Genomic DNA, 10,453 nt, shown 5'->3' with positions numbered 1-10,453 from the left:
GCACGCTTAAACTAAAAGACCTTCATTACCAACGACATTTAATAATTTTGAATATCCGCTTCAGATTCAGATGTTTCATGGCTAAAAGGAGCGTTGGTACTTGTGCCACCGTGTGAAATGACAGAATTTAATATTATTTTCATCACAAAAAAAAACTTTTTACCAAAAAAGCGAATCTAATGTCTTTTCATAGAAGCCAAAATAGCTAAAAGATGCGAAACAAAACACACACTTGCATGTTACGTACGTAATTGAATTGTGTGTAAACAAACAGGGAACCTGTAAACAGTTTTCGGGGAATGATTTAGAAAAAAAGGTGAGTTGGGCCCAACCATTTATGAATGAAGAAATAATTGATAAATTTTAAGTAAATGTTGAACTTTTGCATTTGGTCTGGTGTACCTTCTTAACTTATTAATTCTAAATTCTTCCAAAAAATGCATATCTTCACTTTTTGTTATGATAAAGTGGTTCATTTTCATCGGATTTTGTTGTTGTTCTAAAAATTTAATGGCGATTCAGTTAAGTACATTTGTACATGTTCAAAAAACTTTCTTTTCTCAAACGTCCGCAAAGAGTCATTTTATTATTTCATTTGCATGAGTACTAAATTCATATTTTTCAGGCAAAAATGCCTTCTCTTATTAACACGAACACGAAAATGTTATTTTTTTTAAATCGTTTAAATGGTTTTGATTTGATCGGCAAAATTTCTATTTGGTTCACATCTAGGTGTCATCCATTACTATGTGCGTAATGATCTAGGAATCAAGAAGAAAAAAACACATCTAGGCTTCATGTGGTCACAACATGCATCGAAATTATGCTTGGTTGAGAAATGCGCGCCCAAATATTCCCACAAAACAGTATGCTATGCAATAGTTACTAACCTCCTACGACGTTTGCTTGCGACGCCTTAACCATAGAGACGAAAAACAAACCGCCCGCCCGGCGCCCAAAGTAAAGAAAATCTCGAAAAAATTGAAGGCCATGACTTTAATTTGATTCAATTTATTACAAATTTAATGATTACGGACAATTAAAGCGACTTTTTGATGTTTTTATTCAATATAAACCGATTCGCATGCCCACAGAATGATCTAAAAATAATTTCACTTGTATCTTTTGGGTAATTTCGGAGGAGTAGTACTACAAACACCGTTACAAGAGAATTTTATATAATATATATATATATATATATATATATATATATATATATATATATATATATATATATATATATATATATATATATATATATATATATATATATATATATATATATATATATATATATATATATATATATATATATATATATATATATATATATATATATATATATATATATATATATATATATATATATATATATATATATATATATATATATATATATATATATATATATATATATATATATATATATATATATATATATATATATATATATATATATATATATATATTTTTTTTTTTTTTTTTTGTTTCGATTATAGTCGTTTTACCATCTTTATGGCATTCGCGACTTTATCAACGTTGCAATTGGCGGATCGTTATTGAAAAACTTATCCGGTACAACTGTGTTCGATGTTTACTCTAGGGCTCGAACTCACGGACATCGGCTCAGGAGACAACAGACTTGCCAACTGAGCTATATCACAAGCCCTGTTAGCCTTATAGATTTTTGCAATTTGATTCCCATTTGGAAAATACGTGCCCACACATATAGAATTAAAGAATATAACTTTCATATGCGTCACATAAAAGTTATAAAATCCTATAGTAAACGAGCTATTAGCAAAAGAAAGTGTCCCATTTCTAAAAGAACTAAGCTTTACGATCAACAGTGAATGATACGCGGAATCACCTCAGATGTTTTGCTGAAACCATTATTTTTTAATGGTTGTGTAGCTTTTACAACATTACTTTTGAATATGAAATTATCGAAAATTATTTGAAACTTTTACAGGTTTGTAGTGAGTATTCGGTCTATTCAGCGTATTCGGCCGCATACGTAGCTCAACTATTCGGTGAGCCGAATATTCGGCTTAACGGTTTTTTGGCGGTACTCGGTACATCTCTATGACAAGACATGACAAGACATGACAAGACATGACAAGACATGACAAGACATGACAAGACATGACAAGACATGACAAGACATAACAAGACATGACAAGACATGACAAGACATGACAAGACATGGCAAGACATGACAAGACATGACAAGACATGACAAGACATGACAAGACATGACAAGACATGACAAGACATGACAAGACATGACAAGACATGACAAGACATGACAAGACATGACAAGACATGACAAGACATGACAAGACATGACAAGACATGACAAGACATGACAAGACATGACAAGACATGACAAGACATGACAAGACATGACAAGACATGACAAGACATGACAAGACATGACAAGACATGACAAGACATGACAAGACATGACTCGGGTCATCTAGATTTCATTAATTTAAAAGAAAGCCCAGACAGTTGGCTCAATTCAATATTGAACCACCTTAGAAGGATTTTTTAATACGGTTCCAGCTGTGCAACATGATTGAATAGTCAATATCGGAAGCGTACATGTATTAAGGGTACATACGCATGGAAAAGGCCGTAGAGGGAAAACGAAAAATTCACCCTTTGGTGCTCGATGCTCTGCTGAACTGCGAGGGAACAACGGACGAATCGAGCCAAAACACCAAAAGGTTTGTGAATGAGAGTAGTTGGTTGGTATCGTTTCTACGCCAGTTGATATCCATGAATGGACCGAGGAAAATCGAGAACCCGAGTAGAGATCCAGCAAGCGGCAACTTATAGAAGAAAAACTTGCTATAATCTAACACATTTCAGTGACGTGACGAATCAGATGTAAGTATGAACGCAATATTCGAGCTAGGCGAACGAAACCATTGGTAGGGAATCAGGATGGGCAAGAAACAGAAAAACCAGCATCCCAGACTGAGAACGTAACATTTTTCTGTGGCAGGAAAGGCAGCGTGTATGGTCTTTGCATGGTCGACATAGAAAATATTAAACCCAATTATAAACAGGAAAAATATAATACCAATCATCGTAAAAAAGATTCTAGAAGTTGTGCCTGGGGCACAGTACAATCGAAACCCGCCCAGGAGGAGGAAACACTGCAATTCGCTCACATGTTAGAGGGACGTGAATCGCGGACCTGATATTAGGTCTTGGCTTGGTCTGATTGTGGAACTAAAAAGAAGGAAATAAAACACAACGCGATGATAAATTACATAATTGCAAAGTGATTAACGATTAGGAACAAAGCCGGGCAAGCCGCCATGAAGGTCGTGTAAGTAACTAATGTCTCTCAAATTGGAAGAGAACCTGTAAAATTATAAGAAGATGGAATACATGTACATATGTATGTATATTTTCTTTCTATTTTCAAACAGATTACCCTTTAACTCTAATACCGTCAACTGGGACATCAAGCAACACTTTCCAACTTCAATGGCTTCTAAAACTTTAATGTCCGCAGATAATCATACACATCAAAAGTTTTAAGGTTGATGGGACATCAAATTGACGAAGTCAGAAAGTTTTTGGTTTCATCAGTTATTTTTAAAATTATAAAAAATGAGATTTTTATCCTACTAAAAAAAACAAACTTTGTTTTATATGGAAAATCAAATGAAAACGCTTGAAAATCTTTAGTTTTTGATATATTTGTGATGTCTTAACGCATTAAGCACCAATTGTAGTAACTTTTCGATTTGATCGAAAAAAATTTTACTTTTTTTCTGTCAAAAATGTTTATAAAGAAAAATCATAAGGGTGCTACATACATTCAGGGGTAAAAAATGGTACAAAATTTTCTACGAGCTTAAATCATAAAAATTAATGTTTGGATGAATGAATATTTGAAATGAACAAACGCAGGATGCAAAAAAAATTACATTCCAACACATGGCAACGCGATTTCAAAGGTGAATCTTTGATTTACATGTTGATATATTTTAGCCCAACTGGTAACTAAATTATAAAAACCTTTATCTAAAATGAAATTGGTCATTGCCTGATTTACACCAACAGTGTTGGTATAGGACCAAAAAAGCAATATAAAGTTTTTAGGTCATATCATCGAGCCAATCCTTCAAACTGGGTAAAGTTTTCACGGCATCGAAAAATGTAAAAATTTGTACATCTAAAGCTCGATTTTTTTAAAATTTTCTATGAGAATCAAAATCTTTAAAATACTATCTCACGATGTGAGACCATGTCACCATCAAATGATAAATTTAAAACATTATTTTAAAATAAAAATTGAATAAGTGTTGTGGTATACAAATGTTGCATCTAACCCTGCTATTGCGTGATGCCCGTATCGTGATTGACGGTATCAAAATTTATTATTCTAAACTAAAATGAAGTGTTGAAATTGAAAGAGCTAGGAATATGCTTGGATTTTATTTTCTGAAAGCAAAAATGATGCAAAATGTTTTTTTAATACTAATAAATCAAAATTGAGGGTTCAAATTTAAAATAAAGTACGGAAATTAAGAGCTATATATATGCTTGAGTTTAATTTTCTAAAAAACAAAAATGTTGGAAAATTCAATAATTTAAATATTTTTAATTAATTTGGTTAAATTGATGAAATAGAAAGATTTGTCAATTTTTCATTATTGAATCGGTATTTGCAATATGTAGTATAAGATTGTTATTGATAGACGGAAATAGAAGGGGAGATGAGGGCATAACGAGCACCCGAGGCATAATGAGAAGTCCATTTTTCTACATAAGTACGTATTTTCTTAAACAAATTTTCATGAGGACTTGTTTCGTACTACCTAGGGGAGATGAGGGCATAACGAGCACCCGAGGCATAATGAGAAGTCCATTTTTCTACATAAGTACGTATTTTCTTAAACAAATTTACATTGAGCTTTTTTCGTACTACCTATAATATTAATTTTTCACCAAAAAATAAATATCCTTTTCATATTTACAGAAATATTAAATAATAACCAGCTAGGTTCTCAAGTGACGAAAATATTATAATTTTTGAGCACCACCAAATAAGCTTTTATTACCTTTAAATCATCTTGATCTGAAATGTACGCACTGCAACATGATCTACACATTGTTTCTAAATTTTCAGCATCATAAAATTTTTGATTTTTCACTTTAATCAATTGTAAAACGCGTTTTTACTTTAATTTGTTCACTAGAGGCGAACAGAGCACTTTCAATGAAGGCATATTGAGCTTTTTCTGCCGGAGAATCTAGCAGCGAATTCAACTCGATGAAGTCAACTGAATAATAGAGCTACAGCTTAACTTGTATCGTCTGACGATTTGGCCTATTGGTTAGATGTCGGAGAGGTAATCAGTAGACTCGAGTTCGATTCCTGTTCGAGGGGATTTTTTTTTGCACATACCATTCATGATTGATTTTTTTTAACGTTACATTATACGGCTAATAGCATCAAAGCATCATCCGTCAAACAAAACACCAGAAACATAATGTATGAACATGTGTTAATTCTTTGAATTCTACAAACAGACCTAGATTATTTTGTTTTTGCTTTGTTTGATGAATCTACGCCTCACCGTTTAGTGCAATCATGATCATAAATGAAAAAGAAAGAAAAAAAAAATCACCTCCACCGGGAATCGAACTCGAGCCTACTGATTATCTCTCCGACATCTAACCAATAGGCCAAATCATCAGACGATACAAGTTGAGCTGTAGCTCTATTACTCAATTGACTTCATCGAGTGGAATTCGCTGCTAGATTCCCGGCAGAAAATGCTCATTATGCCTTCATTAATGGTGCTCATACTGCCTCGGGGGGTTTCTCATTATGCCTCTACAGTGACTGGTTTTCAGCTTTCGGCAAAATTTTTTAAAATGCATCTTTAAACGTTTTTATCTACTTTTTCAAGTTTCATCCAATTAGACAATAGACTATTTGAGTGTCGGAACACGAAACAATGATGTAATTCACATATTACAGCTGTTCTCTATGGTTAAATAAGCATTTTCCTTAAGGTGCCCATTATGCCCTCATCTCCCCTAATTGCCTTAAAAAAATTACAATTTACGTGAGATTTGTCCGTGTTGCCACAGTTGAAGGCTGTCGACAGACAAAAACAAATTCTATGCGAAAATCTTAAAAAAAGATTCATCTTGCACTGATATGCATGTAGTTGCATGCTGTGACAACTTTGAAACCTAAACCGAAATTCGATACATTTTACTTTTTTCCTGTATTATGATGCGGTTCAAAAGGACCTATCCAGTAGCAAAAAAAAACTTATCTACGATGCTTTTATAACCATCGAACCGTCAAATGAACATTTTTCGATGCTTGAAGGACTTTCGTCTATTTATGATAGATTCCATCTCAGTAACGTTATCATTTGCTGTGTTGCCTTCTTGAAGAAGCGAACCCTCGCTAGCCCGGTATTATGGGTTAGTTTTTAGAGATGCATTTTCATCCTATCCTATCCCAACTCTCATTTTGACAAAGATTCAATAGACTGCGGAAGAATTACCTCGGAAACTCAACTCACCCGCTACGGATTCTCTCTAAGCGATGATATCTTTCCATCAAACCGTAACTTGCATGAATGGTAAGCACCAAATGGGATGCCTACCTAGGGTAGATGATCATATTTTCATCCTTTATTTTTAGTTTTCTGAGAACAAAGATCACTATCTTTAGAAAGTTTACATAATATTAAAAACTATTTCATACAAAATAAACCCTATTTTTGGCGACTTTCTATCATCATATTTTTGCAAGAACATTAAAATTGAAAATTTATGGGGATTACATTTTTTTATGTCACTATGCAGCACAAAAAATCATCGCATTTGATTATAAAAACATTAACTAAAGACGTTTATTTTGTACCCTTGAACAAAGTCTAGATATTATTCTTAGGGTTATCAGCGGGGCACACACCCTAAAACGAACCTTTTCACGGTACCCCTATAACAGGGATAAATGCAGTTTCATGCTCCTACAATTATTGTTATTCGTACAAAACGTTAAGCACTGACGGGGGATATGCCTGCGTATGCGATTAGAGTGGGAGAGAAAGATGGCAGGGATCCATCATAACGTAAACCGATTATACAACAGTAATCCAACTGAACAGATTCAAATGCAAACAACCAAAAAAAAGTTTATCTTTTCAATTAAAATCCTACTATCTATCGCTGAACACAACGGAATAGAAAACCATCTGTTGATGAAGCAAAATGATCAAACGAAATATGTAGAAGTCAACCTATTGTGTCGACGAGTCGTTTCGCTAGAAGGATGGAGGAGCCTTAATATGAGATAACGATTTAAATTTCATGGCGTATTATATGTCGACGATACTAACTGTGACATGTTTTTATTGTTAGCTTAAAACTCCAGTTAAGAACTTTTAACAAAAATTTAACCCAACAACACAGACTTAAATCGTATTATCTCGGAAATGCATAGATATTTTTAAGCTACATTCTAACAAAAAACATTTCAAGAGTTTCAAAGAAATTGATAATTGAATTCTAACGTAGAATTTTTATTACAATATTTTATCAGGGAGCATTATGCAACATGCAAATATATATGAAAATCAAATTTAAGTAAAACAAGTAGTAGGAGGAAGGAGTTATGAGAACTCGTTGTTCTACAGATGTGTATATAGTGCCGTTGCAAGCAAAACTATTCCATGGGACTTTTGGGTCATTTTCACTTTTTTGCTGGAAACGATCTCTTTTAGTGTTAACTTTCGAATTAAAAACACAAACAAGTATACTTTGTCCTGAACTTATACGAAATTTGTATCTAGGTGGTTGTCTCTATGTTGATAGTTCTACACAAGAATGTCACACTAGAGAAAATTTTATGAAAATGCAAATTTAAAAAAAAATCACTTAAGATGAGTTCGAACTGTTGAATATAATGTTATTCACCGAAAAGAACACTAAAATAGAAGGTGGGGAAGGAGCGAGGAGCCTTAAGGGATTTATTCAGAGAAATTTTCACCAACACTTTTTTTAGGCACTTCCATAAACTGGGGGAACATTGATCACTTTTTTAATTCATTTTCGAATATTTTGGAAGGGGTTGCTTTTTTGTAACACTCTAAAGTTTTAAATACTTACTGAGCATGATCATTGATAGCAGAATATTCGAACGACATTACTAGCTAAAACTAAATGTTCGTTGCAAAACCAGATTTCATGTCTCGGGGTAACTTTGATCACTGTGATTTTAACGAATCTCAACATCTTCAAAATTATTGTTTTGATGCCAATTAGCACAGAAGGCTTCAAACATCAATAACAGTAATTTTTGGTTTGGACTCAATTGAATTTCAAAAACATTTTTTTTCAAACAAATATTCTTAAAAGATGGACAATGTTACTGCATACATTTAGGGGCAAAATCTATAAACATTTCTCAATTCTTTTTTTATTCAAACTTAACCATTTGATAGGGTTTTTAGCCATTTGTTTTATACAGGATTTCTCATAGAAAATGTCCGTTTTTTTTAAATCCAAAAACTATCACAGAATGACCATAAAAATAACAATAGAATTATACCTATACAAAGGAAAAAAGTTAAACTTTCACATATAACAACCCATTTGCATCTAAATGCTATCATTTTATCAGGAGAGGTGTTTGTTTGTTTTAATACTTTAAAACTACATTTTAAGTAATATAAAATTTTTCCAACTACAAACCAAATTAAGCCTATTTGAAACTCAATTTATAGGCATTCAAACGTAGAAAACAGTTTTCAGACACTTAGCCAATGATGATTATCTGGTCGGGATTCGACCAGACCGAACTGAACGCCATCAGCATTTTTCCGAGTCACTCGAGTTTAATGTACAAATATGTTCAACTATAGACAAAATCAGTAGAACTTAATAATAAGAATCAATAGTTTAAAATCCAAGGAATTCATTCCAGTGAATTATTTTAGATTTTTCGGCTTCGCATAAGAACAACATGAGTTTTAAAATCTACAGTCCAAAAATTTTCTCATGGCGTTCAGTTCGGTCTGGTCGAAGGCAGGCCATCTGTAAACATTTCATGTCGATCAAAGTTACCCCGATGATCAAAGTTCCCCCAGTTTACGGTACTTACAGGATCGACAATCAACTTTACATTTTAATAAACAAAGAAGTACGTAACTTCGGTTTATCTTGATTTTTCGGGAAGAATAGAAACTATGCGAGCTTTTCAAATGATAGAAAAAGTGTAGCCGTGTGTATATTTTTCCATAGAACTAGCATCGGTATGCGTTCTGTTTCCACGCAAAAGTGTCACACGGAGCATTTTTGGCTCTAATTTTCGTTTTGTTGTAGGAAATGTTTTTTTTTGACCGAAAACATTGTTAAATGATTAACTTGAACCTTTGACTACGAAAAAACTGTCGGTGAATTTTAGTTTTAATTAAAAAATTGATTATATAGCTGAAATTTACATCGCGTTTTTCTCGTTTACAAGTTTTTTTTTTCACATGGGACAATTTTGCTTGGAACGGCAGTATACGTTCTAAAAAAATTTATTCTCAATTTATCTCAAGCTTGATCTAGCATTTAATGAACATTATTTGGAAGAAATTTACAAAATTGTATTGAAATAAATAATCAATTCCAAAAAGGTTTTTTTTTTTTATTTTGATGTGTGACAGATTTTATAAATCTCAAAATATTGCCTTCTTCCTGATTTCGTTGTGTTCTTCAAATTAAAATGATATTATTTTACTAAAAAAATTACTGTTATACTAAGCTTGCAAAATTCGAGAAAAGTATAAAGGTGGTGTATTGAACGCTGCAAGCTTTGTATGGAAATTTCAAATTCTTAAATTTTTGGAGGTGTTCCCGTAAGTTTTTTTTGTTGTTTTGCTTAGTTTGACTTTGTGTGACGATGTGTGACGAGAGGGGGGGTAGGGCTTTAAGTAAAGCTACGTAGCTTTAATTAAATATCGAAAAAAAAAAAAATCAAAACTGTTTTGAGTAATTAAAAAGAGGATGCTTTTTTGAAATTCCATTTATAACTTCTTTCCCTTTTTTTGTTATTTTTTGTATTATTCTTGCAAAATGCTTAAAATAAAAGTGAAAATTATAAACCGATTTTTAAAAATGGGGGGGGGGGTTTATTAAAGCTACGTTATTGTCTAGGGGGGGTCTATGACTTTGTGACGAAATGCTACGAGGGGAGGGAGGGGGGTGTATAAAAACTCCAAAAAAGCTACGTCATTTACTTTTACTTTTCAAACCGTTAACGATTTCGATATACAGAGCTGCAGTTCAGTTTTGGCTAATTGTGGCCCTGATAGGAAGCGTAAATTAGTATTGAGTGTTCACTTATTCTTTGGTAACATTGTCACACGCATATTTCGAAATGTAGGCTAGCTAATTTCATTGCCATACATTT

Source organism: Uranotaenia lowii, chromosome 2 (genome assembly GCF_029784155.1).
Source record: "Uranotaenia lowii strain MFRU-FL chromosome 2, ASM2978415v1, whole genome shotgun sequence".
NCBI lineage: Eukaryota > Metazoa > Arthropoda > Insecta > Diptera > Culicidae > Uranotaenia > Uranotaenia lowii.
The sequence above is the reverse complement of the archived record's forward strand: the minus strand, read 5'-3'. Positions refer to the sequence as shown.